This window comes from Phoxinus phoxinus (assembly GCF_949152265.1).
Source record: "Phoxinus phoxinus genome assembly, chromosome: 14".
NCBI lineage: Eukaryota > Metazoa > Chordata > Actinopteri > Cypriniformes > Leuciscidae > Phoxinus > Phoxinus phoxinus.
In genome coordinates, this window is record NC_136889.1 from 8,229,810 (window position 1) to 8,252,856 (window position 23,047).

At 36.8% G+C, this 23,047-nt stretch overlaps 1 protein-coding gene across 3 annotated transcripts in view; it reads right to left on the minus strand.

Annotated features, from left to right (window-relative positions):
* Positions 1 to 23,047, minus strand: part of lzts2a (leucine zipper, putative tumor suppressor 2a) — a 53,470-nt gene that overhangs the window by 20,920 nt on the left and 9,503 nt on the right. For 2 of the 3 annotated variants that reach the window (XM_079635188.1, XM_079635186.1), the window contains exon 2: positions 8,836 to 8,953. The exons of the other annotated variant lie outside the window; for it this stretch is intronic. The gene's annotated coding sequence lies outside the window, so the exon portion shown is untranslated. The remainder of the gene's footprint in view (positions 1 to 8,835; positions 8,954 to 23,047) is intronic. 3 annotated transcript variants of the gene reach the window in all.

The following is a 23,047-nucleotide window of genomic DNA, read 5'->3' on the forward strand; positions in this document are numbered from 1 at the left end:
TGGACACTTGCCCTCCGGGGGAGTTATCATATGAACATACACTCCACATATACTCACTGGGGAGGCTTAACTTGATACTCCCAACTACAGTGCACACACATATCTCCAAGTACATCCGGTCGACAGTATTCTCCACACTGGAGCGACAGCACATGCACGAACGCTTACAGGCCTTGCTTGGTGGTAGTAACGGATTATTTCGTCGTTGTCAGGCGGAAACCTCCACATCTCCATATCCATATCTCTGTATCTTCATATTTTCTTTTGGCCACCCTTTACATCTGTCTGTGGGTTTTGCAAATATTTAACCAATGAAAGTATTAAAAACAGTTTGTAACTAAACCTTGCAACTCTATTACACTTCATCTTTTATAACATGAGATTTTGGCCAATTTACAGAATAAAACTGAGTGCCCATATACTGTAGCTACAATAAACTTTATAACCTGTAAAAATGTGTAAAATATAACTGCAGTTGGGCCGTTCTAATGACGGAAAAAACACACATGTCTGGCATCCGCTGGTCAAAAACCTTGTAACTCCATTTGAGCTTGATTTTGGTAAAGTGGTAATAATATAATGACACATCAAGACCATAAATAAAGCCACAATATAATCTTTCACAACACAGTGTTAAATTATTAAAACAATACCCCCCCCCCCCCCCCCTTTAATAAAAAAATATATATAATCAGACTACAGTTTTATATTAACAGTACATTATTCCTAATTCATTGGCTCTCACTAAATCTTCTTTTCTAACTTTTACATATTCCTTTCTAAAAATATTGCTTATATCTGGAAAGTATTGTAGAAGATTCTTACAAACTAAAATTTGTATCATGTCATTTTTGGACTACTGTATGTAATCTACCCAGCACTGCTTACAAAACACCCTGGACATGAACTGGGGAGTAAACTTTCTTCCAGTACTGTACTGGTTAAAGCTGTTGTTAGCGGGGTAGTGAACAGCCTTGATTAAGTATGAATGGGGGCAAGGGGAATTCTCAATCCCCCCCAAACTTCCCAGTCCCGCTGTCTCTTTTCAATTCAGAGGGGAAGAACTGGAACGGAATGGAGTTGGTTAGGAAAGGGAGAGAAAATTAATGATAGTGAAGGACAAAAGACTGAACATGAACCTAATCCCCCTTCCATCCCCCACATACACACACACATTGATTTGATCAAGCATGCACACACACACACATGCAGATGGACACACAAAATAAGAGGTCCTCAAAACCTCCAACAAAACACTTGACCCTTCATCTACTAAGAGAGGGAGAGACAGAAAATAAGGGGCAAAAACACAAAACAACTGTTGAGTGCCAGACATGGGGCTGTGGTGGGGGCTCTGTGAGATTCATTGCTAAAATGAGTAGAACTCACTGATATCCGCAGATTCAGGTACAGTCACTCAGAAAATTTGACATTTGAATTGTTTTCAGTTGCGATACTGCTCTGTTAAACACATTTTACAGTGTTTAAAGTCAGCCTGAACCTTTCTAAATGCATTTACTGGGCATGATTCATCAGTTAGTGAACTTTATTCCTAAAAAAGTCTCTCTTTGTAAGCTTTGATCATGATGTAATAACATTCTTTGCCTCTCAACCATAGTTGGCATCAGTTTTTTGAACCCGACCACTCCACCCACTTGTCACATTTAAACCATGTTTCACAACCCAATCAAATTTCCAGAGTATTGTCGAAGACTCACGGTAAGTTTGTTTATAATCAAGTTACCCATACGAAAAATAAGTATACTTTAGCATACTTTAGCATACTGTAGTTCATATTAAGTATAAGTAATGTTCAAGTATATTTTTAAGTATACTTCATGCAGTAAGTATATTAAAATCAATGTACTGGTAGTGAACTTGTGAATGTATATTTCAATACTGCTTGGGACTAAATTGACCCACTTTTTAGTATATAAAAGTATACGTTTAAGTGTACTATAAGTGTAACAGTAGTAAACTTTAAGTGCACACTAGTTCACAACTACGTTTCTCATTTGTACTGCATCTGTACTACAAGTGAACTTATAAGTATACTATTAGTTTACTATTTTAATACTTGTAGCACTTTTTATAGAAGTACAGAAGTATACTCTCGTCTCAGTAAACAAGTACTTTAGTAGTTTTATACTACAAAACTTGTAAGTTTTCTTTAAGTGAACATAACATCATACTTATAGTTTACTATTTACATATTATATTTTCACTAAGTACTTAAAAAGCAAAACTTAAAAGGTATACCATTTTTATACTTGAAATATATGTGTTAAGTTTTATACTTAAAATATAGGCCTTACATTTACCTTTAAAAGTGGCAAGTTTAATTAAAAACAACAACACAATTTTAAACAACAACCCATGACAATTGATAATTCTTGAGCAAAAAAAAATCAGCAAATTAATGATTTCCGAAGGATCATGTGACTGAAGACTTGAGTAAAAGCTTCCATAACAGGAATAACTTTTAATATTTAAATACTGTAGAATACAATCATACTGTTTTACTGTAGTTTTTCATCAAATAAATGCAGCCTTGGTGAGAGACAAAGAATCTTGCCGACCCTAAACTTTAGAACTGTATTTTGTTTGTTTGTTTGTTTGTTTGAAATATGTGTTACTTTTGAAAGCAAACTGGGTTTCCAATGCAGTTTCACGTTCATAATCATACAGATTTGTGAAAATCAGCTTAAAAATGTATTCTAACTGATTGCACATTAGGCCTCCTAATGTGGAACAAATCACAAAATGCATGTTGGTCCAGTGCATGGTGTCCACTGAATCTTTGCTATTCCTGATGAGGTCTAATGGTGTGTTCAAGTCCTCATGGGAAGTTTATGGTGGGAAGTCGTGTTTACGACGGCAGGTGCGTTCAAGTCACTTTCGTCGGAGTAAGATGGTGGTGTACTTTCTCTTAATTAATTACACAAAAACACAGCAAGGTTCTACTCTAGTTCTAGAAAATGAAGAACAAATAAATGTGCATCAGTTGTGCTTTGGTTTTTATGTTTTTAATTAATTTATGAAGCCACTGCAAACTTTTTCATTAGATATTACATTGTTATATTATAATCCCATCATATTCTGCAGGTAATTAGCTTACTTCGCTGTAAATAGAAAAGCCTGACAATATCACCGGGAAATGCTTTCGGTGTTGTGGTGTTCCTCCATGTTTCTCACTGACTCTCCCACAACTCGTAAAGATCGGGGCTTAAAGGAAATCCCGAGCTTCCCACTGGTATTTACGACATTGGTTCATGTGCGCTCAACTCGTAAATACGATCTATACGAGATGACTTGAACTATAAGACTCTGATGGCATGAGAGGATCATGTTGACACCATCAACTCTTTTAAGCAGAGGGGAAATGTGTTTTACCATCTAAATGATCAAAGATCGCAGTGGGGGATGCACACTAATCTTTGATTAACCTTCTGCTGGAAGCAGATTACATAAGAACATCACGGGTTCAGAAGTATATCAAATCTGGGATTGTGCATATAGACCCCCCAGGATTCACAGGGCTCATTCACAAAGCATTGAGCTTATGCCAAACACATCTGCTGTCATTACACATCCCATACACTCTCCATAACAGCACATGCACAGTACACACCATCAGTGACAGAGACACATAACCAGGTACCCAGCACTGACTATGAATGTATGTAATCTGGATTACGTTATCAGATTCCACAAATTACTTGTAATTAGATTACATATGTATTTTAAAATACTCAGTTATTCAGTTTTATTAATTACATGATTATTTAATGTTCACAAAAATGGCAGTTAATTATTCATTATTTATTTATTCTTACTAATTATAATTTTTTATCTTTTAAATGGTCCTTTCTAATACAGCCTATTGGTTATACATGTACAGAAAGTATTTTAGTTTTGTGGCATTACAAAAGTCAGAGGCCACGAAGCATAACAAATAAAATATTTCATCTTTTATGTGTTTTGTGCTGTCTTTATTTCTTTGTCAAATTTTATGGTTTAAATAATTATTACCTTTTTATCAAACCCCTTGCAGTTCCTTTGCAAACCCCAGTTCGGGAAACCCTGACCTAATATAATGTTTAATGCACTTAATTTTGTTGATGACAAATTTTCAACATCATTTTTTGTTCTTTTTGTTCTATTTGTATATCACTGTAGTAATATTGTTCTATTCAAATCTATGTGATAAACAAGTTAAGGCTAAAAGTTAGGCCAAAAGTAACCAAAAAGTAATCAAAAAGTAGTCTTATTACATTAGATTAATGTTTATGTGTTATGTTACTAACTACAGTTTTCATCATGTAATTTGTATTCAGTAATGGACTACAATTTGTAAGTAATCTACCCAGCACTTCATATAGTACATCAACACTTACAGTGCCAAAAATGTCATATAGACAAACAAAGAGATTTCATAAGCAAATACAGAGGCCTGGCCTGAACACTGTAATGAATGGTGTGTAATGAAACTGTGTGTGTGAAGCTGCCAGCAGGTTTGAGCATTGCAAACCAATCTACTTTTACTGCTCTGCTCCCTGCCATGGAAAAGCAATAAGAGCACGGAGGTGATGTGGGGAGGGGAGAAGGATGAGGAACTGAGGGAGCTCCGTGTCCATTTTGTGCTCTGTTGAGGGATCGCAGGACGCTTCATGTAAAAGAAGAAGAAGAAGAGGGGCATTGAGTGGAGGACATGTGGGCATGATGCACCTACTCTTCTGCACTGAATGTGCTGAAAATTAAAAACGTATTGAGAGTTTACAGGATATTTGGAACATTCACAATTTTTTCGTTTTCAGAGTTTCCATTCTTGGAATTCCCCCATTTATGAACAGCCAGTTCTCCAGCCTTTTAAATGCATTTGGATAACATCTAAAATATCTGGAGTATGTCATCCATCCATCATCATTATCATTATACAATTATTATTTAAATATATATATTTTTTATTTATTTAAACTTTCTAATTAATAATAATTAAAAATATATATTATTATATATATACATTATTGTTATGCATTATTATTATGCTTTCCCCAAGTCAAAATTCAACGATTTCAATATGAACTCAAATATTTATCTTCTGGAAGATCAAATAATAATAATTATATTTATTATAATAATTATACTAAATGTTGTTGTTGTTAATAATACAAATATATATTTTTATTTTGTAACATTTTTAAGAATTATTGTTTTTTTTTAATTAAAAGTTTATATATTATTATTATCATCTTTATTATTATCATTACACAAAGTTTATTTGTAAATGACACATAACTGAGTCTGAGAGCTCCATTAAGTCTCCTTAGCTATGAAAGAGCAACCTTGGAGTTGCTCAAATAAAATAAAAACATTTTTATTTTGGGCACTGGCATCAAAGAAAATGAAATAATGAGAGATACATTAAGAGAGAGATATCTGAAACACACCTGTTCCTAACACCAGCCATAAAACACTATTATTGGTGTTTTATGAGCGTCAAGGGTCAAGTGAGGTTAAAGGTCGAAAGACCAGTGTTTTAAAATAGTACAGGGGGTTGTGGTCTCAGTCCCACCGTTAACACAGGTCGAAACACCAAATATAACATCACAATTAGCAAAGATCACACGGACAACGAAGATAATGTCTTCAAATCAGTGGCCATAGCTAAATGAAAACATTCTTACAGTGTTTTACATAAGCTTTGATCTGATGGTCAGTGCTGTGAGTCCACATGGGGTCAGACATGCCTCAGCACACTTTAACAGAGAATGGAAAGAATAATACAAAAGAATTTAACAGCTACAGACTGTATATTGCAGAGTTAGTCGTTTTTGCTATGGGAGAATTGCTAACATAAGCATTGAAAGATGTTTCACACAGACAGTTATTTCCCATAACTTAACAAAAGTGATTCATCAGTCTATGGAGAGAGAGAGAGAGAGGGGGGGGGGGGGGGGGGATGGGGAGATGGGGGAAGTGGGACATCTGAAAAAATCTTCGTGCCATTCAGGAGAAAAAGGTTACAAATCACAGAGGGACACAATCACTGCTCTGGTTTAATAGGACAGAGGAAAAGGGGTAACGTGTGGCGTCTGTTAAACTGTGAGCACACAAATCTCAGGGCTGGCCTATACTCTTCCACAGTAAATCTTAGCAGGAGAGAGGTGGGAGCAGGCAATGTGTCAGAGACGCTTTACTCGGCCTGTCTTCTCATTCATTTCCCATTAACTCACAGCATGCTCCCTGTTTATGTTCCAGTGGCATGAAGAGAGGGCCAAGAGAACGACATGGTTTGATGAGACTCATAAACACAAATAACACCCCAAAATACAATAAATAACTTAAAAGATATGGACCCTATTGACAGTAAAGGACTTTCCTCCACAAATTCGTATTACTGGAACTATGTTGTCTTTTACATATCACTGTTTTCACTGAAATATTAAGCAGTGTTCAACATTGATAATAATGAGATTTTTTTTAGAAAATTAAGAATGATTTCTGATGGATCATGTGACACTGAAGACTGGAGTGATGGCTGATGATGAATATGCAGATTTGCAATCAAAGGACAAATTACATTTGGAAAATCTTTTCAAATAGAAAACAGTTATTATAAATTGTAGTAATATTTGACAATATTACTGTTTTTACTGTATTTTCAAAAACATTGAAATATCTTACTGACATAGAAATATTGTCATCATGTTTTTTCATGTTTGAATCAATCACCTCGATGCCAATAAGAAACTCGCCTAGTATCTCTGGATATTATCCTTACAAAAGTCTGTTCAGTAACTAGGCCTCATTTCCACCACAGAGAGGAAGAGATAGAGCAGGGGTTGATCTCCTGAAGGAAACAGACAGCTGCTAAGATGAGTGTGAGCATAGACTGAGAGCCGCAGGGTCATAGCAGCTGCTAGACCACACACACACACACACGAAACAAAGTCTTGAAGAACTGCCAGTCATGTGCTCGTGCTCTAACTTCAGCAAACTAACCAGATGAGTCAGGCCAAAGGGGCCAAATCTGCGATCAAATGAACAGCATGCTCCTGTAAAATACTTGCAAAGGAACCAAAAATGTTGTCTACTAAGTAAGGGGTAATCAGATTTGAACCATTTTAACCACCACTACCATGATACCATGTCAAAAACATGGTATTACCGTGTTTAAAAAACATGGCATTTTTGATAATCTGTTCATTACCTCTGTGATCAGTTTTTCCTCCATGAAAACAATAAATCCCATCCTAATAATTCCCTGCCCTCTGACCCCTGCAGCCGCTCCTCATCTAGACTCAGGTCGGCCAGTATCCATTCCACTGTCACACTCCGCATTGGTCATCCATCAAGAACCTGACCCCCTTACAAAATACACTTCAAAGTGCTGGATGGAACCTTTATTGAAATTTCCCTGTGGGGTAAAAAAACTCCGGCAGACACATATTCACACCATTAATCAATGACCAGACTCCTGCAGATGCGATAATCAGCTGTGACAGCGAGGAAACGCTACAACTCTGCTGATGCTGGTCGAATTTTCACCAACACAATTTTGTGCAAGTTTTTATTCCGTTTATCTTAGATGCTTTCACCAGATTTAAAGCAGTCACTCTTTTTTTTTTTTTTTTTTTTTCATACCGCAGATTTGCTGTTTCCTAACCAGGGGTCACCTGACAAGATTCCGACAAGCAGCAATTTTTCTATACACACTGAAAAGCTGTGCGACAAGATCTATCGGTCACAAAACACTATTGAAGAGCGTGTTCGAAACACAAAGCTTTGACACCTTTACAAATCACTTTTCCAGTGTGTGTGTGTGTGTGTGTGTGTATATATATATATATATATACACACACACACACATATATATACATATTCCTAAAAATCTATGAATTTACTAACAATACTTGCTATTGTTTTCAAAGAATGTGTCATCGAACATGGTTTTGCAGTGTTCTCATTGTATTTATTTGACTTTAAATCACTCCCATCGCTGCAAATCATGGCTAACCCTTAATAGTTTGCAGAGACCATTGTGCTGACAACAGTTTGTGGACAAGTTGTCTTTTGCACACTTTTTCTACTCACCGTATGATGTCACATGACTTGGAAAAGAAAAAAGATATTGTGACGAGGAATTAAGAATTCCTTCCCACGACTTAATTTTGTTTAAATAAAAATACAATTTCATTTTGTTAAATCGTAGCCAGAATTGAACTAAAACGAGTAAACAAACTGTAGGCGACTAATTTGCCAGATTGTACTAATTCGTTCCTCCATTTGAATCTAGTTAAATCGTGGCCACAACTTGACTAAACGAGGGAACAAATTGTGGGCTACATTGTACTAATTCATTCCCTTGTTTTAACAAGGTCGCAATTTAACCAAAAGGAGGGAACAAACTAAGAAACGAGTAGTATTTGACATACATGAGGAGAGGTACTCCATTCCAAGGAGATTTCTGTGTGGGCAGGGCTACCTAGTATGACTATTGTCACCTAATTAATATTCATGAGCAAGGCGGATCAGATTAACAATGCATTCCTTTCACTTTTCAGATCCTTCAACCTTGATTTAAGAGTGCATTTTCATCATGCTTTACAGAGCATTAGCTTTTAGTGTCTTTAATTAACTGAGCCTAATTGAAACTAACACAGTGAGGGGTAAAAGTTATGATACTAAATGGCAGAGTCCATTAAAGCCTAGCTTGTTCTGTGTGCCTAGGCTAAACGAATGATGGAAATCAATTCCATGTGTCATGTCTGTTTCTCCAGTACTGACAGGGAGGATAGAGAGAGACGTACAGGGACTCATCACATGTCTTACCTTGCACAGAGGCCCAGAGAGGGGCTCCTAAAAGATGCAGAGATCCAGAACTGATGGAGACTTTACACATCCCCAGAGTCCCACCGCAGCGTCCACCTCCACTCACACACACACACACCTGCAGGGATAGCCACACGTACTGGGGTTAGGTGAAACTCAGAAACATGCAAAACAGAGGAAAGCTGAGGAAAAATTCACAATTACTGTTAAAAAAGTTTAATAGTAACGCCAAAACGTCTATTTAAAACAATAAGAAAGTAGAGAATGCCCAGAGAGCCTCTACCATCTCTAGTAAAGACGAAAGAGTTCAAGTATGCATACTGTACGTCACGCACCTGCTATGGAGTATTAGTTGCAGGGTGTAAAGGTGAAAAGCCTGTTATTATGTTACCATGAAAGCATGATAAGGTCATGGCTTTCTTTCTCTTTGGCCCGTCAGTGAGTTCACATGGGTCTCGATGGACATAGAGCCAGGAGAGATCATATTTTGCCAGGTACATTATAATCTGTGAAAGTTTTAAGTTCCTCAAAATAAAATATCTGCTCAGCACATGTTATTTCTGAGACGAGTGGAAGAGCACACTGCCCCCCACTGGATACCAACCAACATTACCTGTGTGAGAAACCATAAAAAAACAACTATAAAACTTAACAGCCATTTTGACTCAGTACTTTTTTAGACATCCTGATTTTGGAAGTAAATGAATGAATTAGTTTCAGTGTATGCGTGTATCATATGTGAATGTACATATCCTTACGTTTCTATTCTGCCATGTTTAGAAGTGCATGAATGAAGCAAAGTTTAACGTAACCTTTTTAAAGTGTGCAAAATCTGCAGGGACTTTCCTCTCTCCATACCCTTATACACTTAGTCAGGAATGCTAGTCACTATTTACTCTGCGTTTAATAAAACCAGTGAAGAATGAAGAGGAGATTCGAGAGGAATGTGTCTCTGGTTATCTCTTCTCTTCAGTTATCAGTCTCATCTAGTGTGTGCTTCTAAATTGGGTCACATCTACACACACACACACACACACACACCCACACGTGGAGAGAAGAGGGGAAACGGAGGTTCACACGTGCCTGATCCTGTCTGCTTCACAGAAAGGGGGAGCGACTGGGAAAATAAAGGGGGTGAATGGAGGTCTACGACGGTTAAGCAACACACACAACACTAGTGTTCTGGAAACTCTGGAAACTGAGCTACTAATAAAGTTACTAAGTTACTCATAAAAGTTGTAGTAAAATGAAGTTATAGAAGTGTATATCTTCTAAGAAATACATGAAACAACTGTGGAATTAACAAATAACGAATAAAAATAAACGATGAAAATACCCTACAGTTCAAAAGTTTGGGTCGGTAAGATTTTTTAACGTCTCTAACGCTTATTGAGGCTGCATTTAGTATATAGTAAAACCATGAAATTCGATTACAATTAAAAATAACTTCTTATAATATATTTTAAAATGTAGTTCCAGTATTCCAGTGATCTTCTGTGTCACATGATCCTTTAGAAATCATTCTAATATGCTGCTCAAGAAACCTTTCTTATAACTAATAATGTTGAAAACAGTTCATATTTTTGTGGGAAAAGTGATGCATTTTTTTTTTTTCAAGATTCTTTGACAGTTTTGAACAGTATAGTGTATACCTTATATAATAATATGAAGAAAAAAATATGAATAGCATTAGCAACATATAACTAAATATTTTTCTGTAAAAAAGAAGACAGAACAGTTGAGGAGAGTCTGCATTATTAGCTTTCAAAAGTTTCATAGTGTTGCGCACACAAATACTGTCATGCTACTGAAAATTTAATAGCGCCATTACTTCTATTTATAGTTACTCCTATGTGCAATGGATTAATAATAATGACAGTTTCATTCTGACTGATATGCTCCTCCTCTCCCTTATCGGCCACACAGAAACATAAAAACGTTGTGCAGTAATTAATCACAGAGCCACTGTCTGCAAACTGATACAATATGGCCCATTGATTTTGCCATGACCTCAGCTGGCCTGTCGGAGATAAACGTAAGCCTGTTAATTGGCACAGCTCTTTGGTTTCAAGTTGCTATACTACCATTCAAGCTGATATAGCTTTCATTTCCGTCTGAAAAACAGGCTCTAGTTCTTGACAATAAAAGCGCTGATTACTTCCAGAACTCAATTACATTTGATACAAGATACCGAGGATCAGACAGCAGAACATCTGCCTGACTGGAGAAAGTTTAAGAGGTCAGACTCATCAGAGCTGTGGTGCGACTGTCATCATAATGTGTCATGATGTGCCTCCTTTGTGAAAAAAGTGTGCTTGATTATAGGGAATGTGCACTTTTAGTGAACTTCAAATAAGTTATACTTGTAGATAATACATTAATTAAATAAAAGGCTTGTACTTAAAGGAACAGTCCTTAAACTATACTTTCTTTAACACACTTAAGTAAAAAAGATTGTATGTGCTGACCTCTAAATTACTAAAGTACTTGAGTACTAACTAAAGTTCTTTAAAGTACTATAATATTACCTGTAGTATATGTTAATCGTCGTTTAAAATTAATATTTTAAATGTACTAAAAGTGCAAATTCATCATTACAGAAGTATGAAGTATATTTTAGTTGACCATAAATGCTTCTCAGTACACAGGCAATGAATTCATTATTCAATTACATAAAAATGTACTCTATGAAATTTAGGATATTATTAACTAAAAATCTTGCCTGCACTAGTTCTTCTTGCACATTAAGATGCAGATCTCCACTTTCCTGTGTACTGAATATTAAGTGCTCTACTTCCTGCTTTATGCAAATACTGTTAACGAATTGTAAATGCACCAGGAGTGCTGGGGCAGATGGTACAAAGGGCATTTGACCTTTTTGGAGCTTGAGAGTCACCATCCACTTTCATTATATGTAAAAGTGGAAATTTTGCTACTAGATGATTTTTGAGTTCTATGCACTGATCTATATAATGACATTTAGCAAATGATGATCATTTTTATTTGTAGGCAAACTATCCAAAGACATTTACTATTAACCTTATACACTGTTGTTCTGCACCTGCTCCTGTATGCAACAGTGCTGTTAGCTGAGGTAAATGTGTATATGACCCATTCTGGGCTCAGCCAGAAAAAGAGAGAGCCTGCGGGGTGACAGATGGCGAGGGCCAAGCGTCAGGGACTCCATCAATCCACTTCTCTCCTCCACCTCCTCTCTGACCCCATCATCCCTCCTTCCAGACGGGAACGCAGCTCAATGTCTCTCATCATTTCCCCATCCCTGAGAACCACGCGTATGGATGCGCAGCAGGACAATACAACGCCAGCCGCGCACCACAACACAGACGCTGACGACTCCCTCTGAACTTGTAATACATGGACCGGGAGTTATGAGGCACCCACACACATGGAAGAGAAGCGGCCTGGGGTCACAGACTGGCCTTAATTAATGTTTTGAACTTCAATGAGTCCAGACTGCTACTAGTTATAACTTTCGATTCTATGCGTTTAGTTATAGGATATGAAAAGAGGAAAAACAGATTTATAGAGTATAGAGAAACATGAGAATGTGATATTTCGTGGCCATGAAATAATTTTGTTGAGGTAACAACATCCTTATGTCATTGTGTGAGATAATGCAGAATGTTAATATAAAACGAAGGGTAAAATGTAAAAATATTAAACAAAAAAAGACAATCAGTGAATGGCTATAAAAGACTAAATGAGTGATTTTTTTTATATATATATATTATTCTTTTAACATATACTAATAACTTAGTACACAACTTCACATCACATGACTATAATGGCATAAAGATGTCATTACCTTGACAAAATAATCTTTTGGCCTGATATGACGTTCTAAAGTTAATGTTATACAACAAAATTAAGTAAACCGAATATGAACCTTTCCAGTGACCTTTCATGAAATTGTTAATAACTATATAATTAATCATTTACTCACTCGGAAAAGAATGCAAAACAAACATTTTTACTATGGTTTTTAGACTGTTGGATGCAACTGTAGGCCTATATGGGATAAATACTATAAGAAATGTGGGTGCTAAAATGTTTATAAAAAAACGGAAAGAAAAGTCTAACCAGAACCTGTTTCAGGTATTAGGAAAAACTGGACTGTGGATTTGTGCTGTTATTTATTTCTGTCATGGAGAATCGGATTACTGTCCAACTCGCTCTGCTTCTGAGCTTTGGGATGGCATTAGCGTTTTAATTTTCATAAAACTAACAACTGAGCCACATTTGCTGACCTCTGACTCCAGCCTAGCGATTTGGTTCAGAGACAGGATTCTCTCATGGGCTTAAAAGAGCCTGAACTCATAATTCACCTGCTCTGCTCCCTGTCTGTATCGTCCTATATTCTCAAACCGAGATCTCATCTCAAAGCCCTTTCATAAGAACCCTCTTCTGATCCGAACACAGGTCAGTCTTAGGTTCAGTGAGTCAGTACCATGATCCAAGGTCACGGGTTTGATTAACTTTGGATAAAAGCATCTGACAAATGTGTAAATGCAGATGCACTCCAGCAGAAAGTGGATTCATAATGCAGGCCTACAAATCACACATGAAGGTCTTTCTGGAAAGCCAATAGGGTACAACAACTTGACAACAACACTGAGCTCTTTGGGCGAGCTTAAGTCCAGAACATTGATAATAACAAGACATTTTTCTTGAGTATATTAGAATGACTTCTGAAGGATCGTGTGACACTGAAGACAGGAGTAATGATGCCATACCACAGGAATAAATAACATTTTTAAATGATCTTTCATTTATATTTCAATTTACTATATTTTAGACGAAAAAAGGCAGCTTTAGTTTAAGGCCCTGTTTACACGAGAACACTTGCAGGTGAAAACGTAAAAATATTTTATCGGATGTGCGTCTACACGGCGACGGCGTTTTTGGGGCTTAAAAACGCAAAAAAGTGAAACCACCCTCCAGAGTGGAAATCTTAAAAACACTCCACCATCACGTTCCCGTCTAAAGGGTAAAAACAGTAAAAACGCAAAAGTCTGCTAGACAGTGAAGGCGTCGCGTTTACCTCACAGGCATGCGCCAGTACAGGAAAATAACAAAACATTATATCAAACTAAAATATACCATTCATTTCATTGACAAAAAAAAAAAAGTGTAATTTTTGAGCGACATGCGAAGAGCACCGAGGGTTAAAACAGCAGCTTTACCGTATTAAACATGAAAAACTGTGTCAGCGTCTCTTTCACTTTCAGTGCTTCACATTGCCATCTAGCTGCCTGGAGTGCACAATACATCGAATTTCACACACTTTTGCGTCACCTGCACGCAGATTCCCCCCCCCATAACGCTCGTCTAAACGCAGAATAAAAAGTGATAACGCAACGCCACTTTTGCGTTTTCTCTTCAGATCGTTTCCGTGTAAACAGTTTACATATCACCGTTTTCAACTAAAAACTGAAAACTTTTTATGCGTTTTGGTCATTCATTTGCACGACAACGGCATTTTGGGGGCCTATAAACGCAAACTTTTTAAAAAGGTGTGTCAAAATGTTTTGAAAACGATACTGTTATTGTCTCCATGTAAACTACCAAAAAAAAAGTCACGCGCACACAGGTTCAGTCTATACGCGCGTAGTGTTTCTTTACAAAGTGACATGGCCAACTACTGGCCTGGCAGCATAATACAACGTTTTCAGTCGTTTTCGCAGATCCGTGTGAACGGGGATCGCTTTGACAACATTCTCGTCTGTACACGAAAAACGCGAAACAATTTTTTCCCAAAAAAAATATACCTCACACCCAGAAACACACATTCATAAGCTTACATTTCTTCACTGAAACTCTGGATTATGACCGCAGCAAGCTGTACTCTTTCTAGACACGTGCATTAGATTGTCAGTGTCAGTAACCAAACGCCCCTTGCAGATGAATGTTGTTAATCTCCATGACTGTGTCATTAGGCGGGTGTAATGGGTCTAACAGCAGTGAAGCGCTGTCAAAGTCACACAGCGTCTTCAATCATCTCAGAGACGACTCAAGGACACGAGAGCTCAGCTCTGATGTGAGTGATGCTCATCTGCCACTTCTGTGTTTAAGATGCTTACAAACCTCCAATATGACTCTCAATGTCAGGATCCTGACAACTACACACACTTTTTCCCACTGCTGTACGTCTGCTGTTACACTTTAGTTCCTAATGGACTGGATATAGAAGGAGGCATCCACCATCATAGCTCTCTCAGTCCTTTCATATTCAACATCATCACTGCAGAGACACCTCACAAGACAACTGCGATTTAAGCATGAAGGACGCGGCTGCCTGAGAGAGAGAGTTACATAACAGTCTTATAACACCAACCGACAGATTTCTCATCTCGGTCCTGCTCACTCGGGACTATTTGTGGTCTCAAAAACAACTAAAATATCGCAGTAATTCGTAATGCAATTCTAACCTTATATCCTGTTTGATAAGTGAAAGCAGTAAATCTCTTCATTTTCTGTCAGTGCTAGCATTGTTTTCCAGGAAAGTAAAAGCAGCTTTGTTGTCCTAATGCTCTGCTGACTGTCCTAGTTTCCACTGTGTTCACTGAGCAAGCACACATACATAAAAGATGATTTGCTGCTTCAATTTATGACTTTTTCAGTTTGATTTGGTGGCAGACGAGACAACACTCTCAAGCTAGAACAACCCCAGAGAGGACACAGTTCAGCGTTCACCCTGTGAGGGAAGAAGGAGTTTTAAGAGGCTGTAAAAGGACGTTACAGATCAAATATGTAACAACAAGAAAAAACACTAAGTGATTATGTTTTATGCATCTTGAAGTGCTCATTTTCACAAGCAGAAAAAAGGCAAATACCCGCACAAGACAACCGGACACAAGAGAACAGAAAACATTAATATTATTGATTATAAAAAGTGTTGACAATATATTACATTGTCAAATATTTTAGCCATAGAGTAGCAAGAAAATATGCATGCATTTAGCCAGTAATATATAAGTATCATTAAGATAAAATTCTAGTTTTTATTAATATTATTATTTATATTTTTCATTTTCATTTGTTAAAGTTTTACTTATTTAGTTTTTTGTAATTTTTATTAATTTTTTTATTATGTCTATATAGTTTTTATTATTTTAATTTTAGTTTTTGTTATTTTAGTACAAGTTACTAAAATGTTTTTAGAATTTTTTTTAATTTTTTTAATTTTTATTTTAGTTCAGTTGGTTTATTTCACGTAACGAATTAAAAAAAATATATATATTTTTTTAGTTTTAGTTAAATATGATAACCCTGACTGAAACAAAGTAAGAATATAATTATTCAGATAAGTACAAATTCCCACAAATAGTATTTTTACAATTACTCAGCACCAGATTCAGATTCTGAAATAGAAGTAAAAATAGCAGTTCAGCCTCAGACCACCAGAGGGAACACAACTGGGAATGGGAGACTATAACTGTAGAGGCATCTCAGTACAGACTATAGTTTTATTAATGGTTTAATTCATAATAATAACTAGCTGCATCATACCATCATGTGACACAGGGCCAAACAACTCCATTGTAAGAAGGTTTCTATTGACAGCTCTAAAGGAAGGATATGAGAGCAAATAAAGCTTTATAACAATCGTGTGGAAAAACTGTGAAGGGTCTAGGAGGATTTTTTTCTCTCTATGCTACTCCAGAAATTCCTCAGTTAGCCTTCAACATCATTCTTGATGAGGCGGAAAGACTCAAAAATGCTTTAAAAAAAACTTAAAAAGAGAGGAGCTTCTCATAGCGTCTCTGCCTGTCGGATAACCCTAGGAAAAATTTCTCACAAATTCCATCTTGCCTCTCCATTCTTACTCTCTCCATCCAGCAATCTCAAATTCCTTCTTCCTCTCAACTCATTTAGCTGAAAATCAGAGGGAGTGAGCAAACAGGCCCAAACCCATGTTTTTATTTGATATTTGTGCAGCCGTTCAATAGTGGAATAAAATCTGGAATCTGGAATAAAATGTGTTGAGTCACAGAAACAAATAGGGACAGATGAGGACAGCCTGCAGTACAAATACTAGAAGGGCTGCACGATATATTGTTCATCGATATCGCGATGTGCGCATCCGGGATAGTCACATCACAGGATGTGCGATGTCAAGGGATCGTAGTTGATCGGTTTCGGTTTAGAACGCATCAGATTTAATTGAAAGTTTAACCATCATTGAGTGAAAGTTTATAATTTGCATGTGTTTTTAAGTCCTGTCAGTTTAAACATCAAGAAAAAAATATATAGAAACCACAAATATTAGGTAAATAGTTTACTATTTTTAATTAGACTAAATACTTTTTCAAAGTTGTAAATAAAACAAATATTATTGGAGTACACTTTAAAAGAAATTGCTATTTCAGTCTTTCTATTTTTAAAATTTCACATCTAATTTAATGTGTTACTTGCCATTTTTGCAATTATGAAATGTACAAGGTTTTTTGGGGAAAAGTAAGTCCTATACCAAATAGTTTTTCACATAGTAGTTAAACTTTGTATTTTAGGTGGTCAAACTCTATACTGTATATTCACAGTAATATTAATATTATTAATATTCTCTTTCTGGATCACCCTTGGTTTCCATTAGAGCTGCACAATTCTGGATAAACTGAGAATCACAAAAAATAGGCATCACGATTCTCACATGATTCTGAATAGACTACAAAAAAAAACAAAAAAAAACAAACATTTAATTTACTAGAGGTTCTAACAAAATGTAAATTGCTGCATTCTTAATAAAAAAATGATGAATTAGAATGTTTCAAAAAATCTATACATTTTTAACAGTCGCTTGTTGTTTCAGGTAATGTATAGCCTAAATCTCAATTGAAAAAAAAAATTCCTATGGTTTTGTAGTCCACGTTCACATTTAGGAACAAGACTGTGAGGGTGTTTGAACCGAGATGGCGATCTTTTTACGATTAATCATGCAGCTCTGGTTTCCACTGAGATCACACCAGAGAGGACATTGAGAGCAGGCATTAGCATTAGTCTTGACTTCTCATCTGGAGCAGAAAATGAGAAGTATTTGTCTAGGCACAAAGTGGAAGAACAGACAGGACAGGACTGCTGAATTTAACTAGTCTCTCGGTTGTTTGGGCTTTGTACAGTACTACAGTGGGTTTGTTATTCTAGCTTTGCCTTCCAAAACTGAACAATCATAGCCTTGTATAATCAACTTTCACTTCAATGAATCTTCCAAGACTTCATAACCGCCCAAATGACTCAGTTCACAGTGTTAATGGACATTTGATTGGAGTGACCACAATTTGGCAGCTTTCACAGCCAAGTGTCTTGTAATTGGGCATTTTATTGGAAATGCAGTCTATCAGACCTCTCGCTTAGTGACCTTAGTGTTCGTTTGAATAACACATTCTAGATCCAAGTATACCTCTAAGAGCCAAATAAGCATCACATCCTCCTACCAGAAAGCGGAACCACACAGCAGCCAAAACTGAAAAAAGATTACAGAATATTAAAGATTTTATCCCACAACATCAGTTATTTTTCAAATAACTGTAAAAGCAATATATAACGCGTACCCAAGTCTCTGTGGACAAACTCATGAAAAATGACTTCCATTGGACCATGATGCAACACACTGTGCAGACAGTGTAGAAACATGTCCAAACATTCAGTCCATAAACACAACAACACAAGCTGCATGTTATTAAACGGGTGGTATAATGCCCTTTTCACAAGATGTAAAATGTGTCTTTGATGTCCCCAGAGTGTATATGTGAAGTTTTAGATCAAAATACACCACATATATTTTTATAGTATGTTAAAGTTGTCACTTTTTGAGGGTGAGCAAAAACGCACCGTTTTTGTCTGTCCCTTTAAATGCAAATGAGCTGCTGATCCCGGCACAGGGGGCGGAGCTACAACAGCGTTCTTAGCCGCTTCGATTACCTCACACAGACAAGCACTGAAAATTTTAACAACTTTTAGCCTTTTATGTTCAAACCGGAGTCAGAAAGATGACAACGGAGTCAATGATGGAGAGACTCAAGAAGTGACATGTAGAATTCAACAGTACATTTCTGAATGGTTAGTTGATGAATTTATGTAGCTTATGTGTAGTTATCTTAGTCATTGATTAGTATTCCGCCTTGATAATCTATAAATCGTGTTCCCAGGTTTAAGTAAATCTCGGGTTGGTGATGTCACTAACCCGGGAGGAATGTCGTGTAGTCCCTACCAGCCGTTTGTTGTAGTCCTTAAAAAGCAATTTCTTTAAAAGCAAATATCTCCCTTTGCTTTGAACTGTGAGTATTGTAACTTTGCAGATGTTGTTTATGCTCAAACAGCAACATTACACACTAACTAAAGTTAGATAAGTGAAATCATATTCAACCACCCCTTTAACACTCAACATATTTGAGGTAAACAAACCAAAAATAAATAAAAATAATCATATTAATAATTCAAAACAAAAACATGCATTAGCTTTCAATAAAATATATTAAGTTTATTAACAAAAATGTGCAGTGAATATTCAAAACAATGTTTAATTTAAATATATTAATTCAATAACAAAAATTAAATAAATAAATAAAATTGTCTGGTGAATTGGCCCTTGTAAAAGTCGCTCAGATCTTTATTCCTGCATCCTGCATCTTGTACTTCTTGTCAGTAGTACAAGAACTGATTGTCTGGTTACAATCTAATCTACCCAGACATTGCAGATAAATGTGGAGCTATCTTGCACTGAAGGCGTTTCGTTTCCCTTTTTCGTTTTGTTTGCGGTGTGAAGGGGCCGTATTTGCCATGTTTTTGATAACCTTTTTTCTTCCACATAAAAGAGACATCTACACTTCCAGTGCACAGTGGCACAGAGGGTGACAGTACCTACCTACATGACCTACATGAAACCAGATGTTTGGAAAGGCAGACAGCAGAGGAATGCCGCTTCCAAATGGCTCTTTCAGCGTCTGTTTCCAGCCCGGACTAGACCGTTTCCTGAGCTGGAGTGTCAGGATGATCTCTCTCTCCCTCTCTCTCTCTCTCTCTCTCTCTCTCTCTCTCTCTCTCTAGCCCCAAGGGCAGAAAACAAACAAGGCCAATGAAGTCATCAGCCTGAGTGCCCTAAGGGACGCCTACAGTTTCCCTGACAGAGCAGGACAGCAGGAAAACATGCATGTTTCTGTATGTGTGTTTTGAAAGAGTGAGCCACACAAGGGCCAAAGGTTAAAAAAGACTGCTCTAGTAAGCATTAGAGGACCAGAGTCTGTGTGTCTCAACTACATGAATGTAAGAGCAGCACTGATGAAACTTCAGAGAGATACAGCTCAGCTGAACGCAATCTCCCTCAGTGCATAATCTCTGGAACAGATGGGGAGCCGTGCGAGATCAAAGCTATGATGACATTGCTATGTTACTGCTGTCAAACACAGGATTGGACATGTGTATAAACATGCAACGATGTGCAGCCATCCGAAATGGTCACGGACTCGAATGTAACGCCTTCTTGACTTGACATATGAGAAGAACAGCATATTACAACAGAAATGAAGCAAATGCACAGGTGAAGCACACACAAAATATCACTCTTTTGAGCGAGTCTTTGTACTTACACCTGTAAATCCCTTCAGAAAGCTTTAAATGTGGTGAGAAAGGGAAGACCTGGAGAAATAGATTTGCTAAAGAGCATATATTGCTATCTAATCCCTTTGGGACACTGGATCAGGTCAGGATGTGCAAGGTTGCACGATAAGGATTTGTTAACTCAGACAAGATAGATGGATTACACATGTGTGTTTAGTGTCATTTATGGAAGGATGAGTTAGTGATAAAGAGCTTTTGTTTCGTGTTATCATCATTCATAACACAAGGAAGCTTAATGTGTTAAATAAGGAAGTGTTTGTATACGTGTGCATGTGCCAGGCAACAATATTTGTTTGCATTTACATTTTTGGAGATTACCTTTATTACCTGATGCACTTGGGAGTTTTGTTTCAAGCCATAAAAGTGTGCAATTATACAATGTGTGTGTATTGTGAATGTCATATCACATTAAATATCAAATCATATTTATTTATTTATGTAGGATCATGAACTATGCAGAAAACAATATTTATATATTTTTAATAAATATTTTCATGAAGTTATCAACATTATTTAACTTTTAATTAGACGTTTAAACCAAGCTTCTTCTTTTTTTGTATATTGCAATTTCTCATAAAAAAAAATTACCCAACAATATACAGCGCAGACACACCTATCAAATCATTTTCTTATTCAGTTTACTGTTGTCTGCTAAGGAAAAACTTGTCCGTGCGTGTTTATTGCATTGTTGTCGTGTAAACGTACCCTCAGTTTGTTCACTTCTTTGTCTTGTGTTGTTTATTCTGCCCCATGCTTTTCCTGTGATCTTCTAATATTTTTTTGTCTAAAATAAAAGTGCTTCAAATAGATCCCCTTCTCGTTTTTACCTGACCTTCTGCCACATTATCCTTTGGAACAACAACAACAAAACTCTGCATTATACATCCAAACAAAATAATGGTCAAAACCGTTTTTTGATGGTAAAAATGCTGAATGTCTTATTGGGAGTGAGTAGTCGTAGTACTCTGTGTGTGCGTGAGCTCGAGTCCATATGGAGATCTGATGGGGTCTGACAGGACGCAATGCTTCAGTGAGACAGACCGGCCAGCCCCACAGCAGGACACTCTATAAATACCCCATCACTCCCTCTTCTCTCCTCTCTCATTTAGCTCATCAAACATGAAAAGAAGGCAGATGCATTAATAAACAGAGGATTGTGCAAATTAAGCATAAATAAACCTCAAAATCATTATTTCGAGATTCTGTTCCAGACGGCCATGCATGAGGAGAGGCTCTGGAGGGAGTTACGTAACTGACTCAAATCCTTTTGGCTATGTGGCACAAAAACAGAAGAAGCGGCTTCATCATTAAAAGTCAGGACAGCTTCTATATCTAAAAGCATTTAGTTTATATCTCACAAATATGACTTTTTTTCCTCAGAACTGCAAGTTTATATCTCGCAATTTTGACTTTTCTACTTGCAGTTATGAGTCTCGCAATTATGACACCATAACCCTGTTTTTCACAGAATTATGATAGAAACATGCAATTGCGTGGAAAAATTCTGAAATGTAAGATATAAACACAATTCTGAGAGAAAAAAAAGTCAGAATTGTAAAATATAAACTCGCAATTGCGAGAAAAAAAAGCCAGAATTGTAAGATATAAACTCGCAATAACCTTTTTTATTTTATTTTATTCTCTGGCGAAAACAATCTTACATAGCTCTGACAAATATACAACGTGATGTTTTGACTGATACATTCTGATTTACCACATAAATCAGAAAGAATCAGAAATACACCTTACATAAGACTAAAATGTCAAGCAAATGAGCTGATCTCAGTACTTTGATATTGGGATCTATATTCTTTTGTACTTGGGTTCAGTAGGGAAATGCTGAGTCACCAAATAAACCGAAGTCCTCTCAAATCAATACTGACACACAGCTTCAGTATTCTGCACTAATCTGGCAGCAATTCACAAAGTGGCCTGTAGTGGCTGGTGCACATCAAGCACATTCTCACTGCCTGCTCTCCCAGCTGTGCTGTCCTGGTTTTGTTCACCTCTTCACGCTGCCGCCTCAATGACAAGAGATGCGATGCTCAATTAAACCTGACTCACTTTCTTACAGGCTCAGACAGGTTAAAGTTCACACGTCCTGGACAGACTCCCGCTTTAGGCATTGGACCTACATGAAGAGGAGGTCATACTCAAAGGTCAACCAATGTATCGCTTTGACTATCATTCGGTTCTGATAACAATTTGTCAATGAATGCTGATAATGATCGAATGCAAAATACAATTATCATCAAAAGCAGCTAAAGGGATGATTCATCCCCCCAAAAATATTATTTACTAACCCTCATGTTGTTCCAATCCTAGAAGACTTTTGTTCGTCTTTGAAACACAAATTAATATTTGTTTTAATGAAACCTGAGATTTCTGTCCCTCCATTGAAAGTTCATACCAGTACAATTTGACACTTTGTCACACAAAAAGTTCATAAAGTCATTATAAAAGAAATCCACATGAACCGAGTGGTGTAGTCCAAGCCTTCTGAGCAGACATGATTGCTTTATATGATGAACGGATATCACCTCACCTTTTGTGGGGTTTTGTTTATTAGGTGTCACTA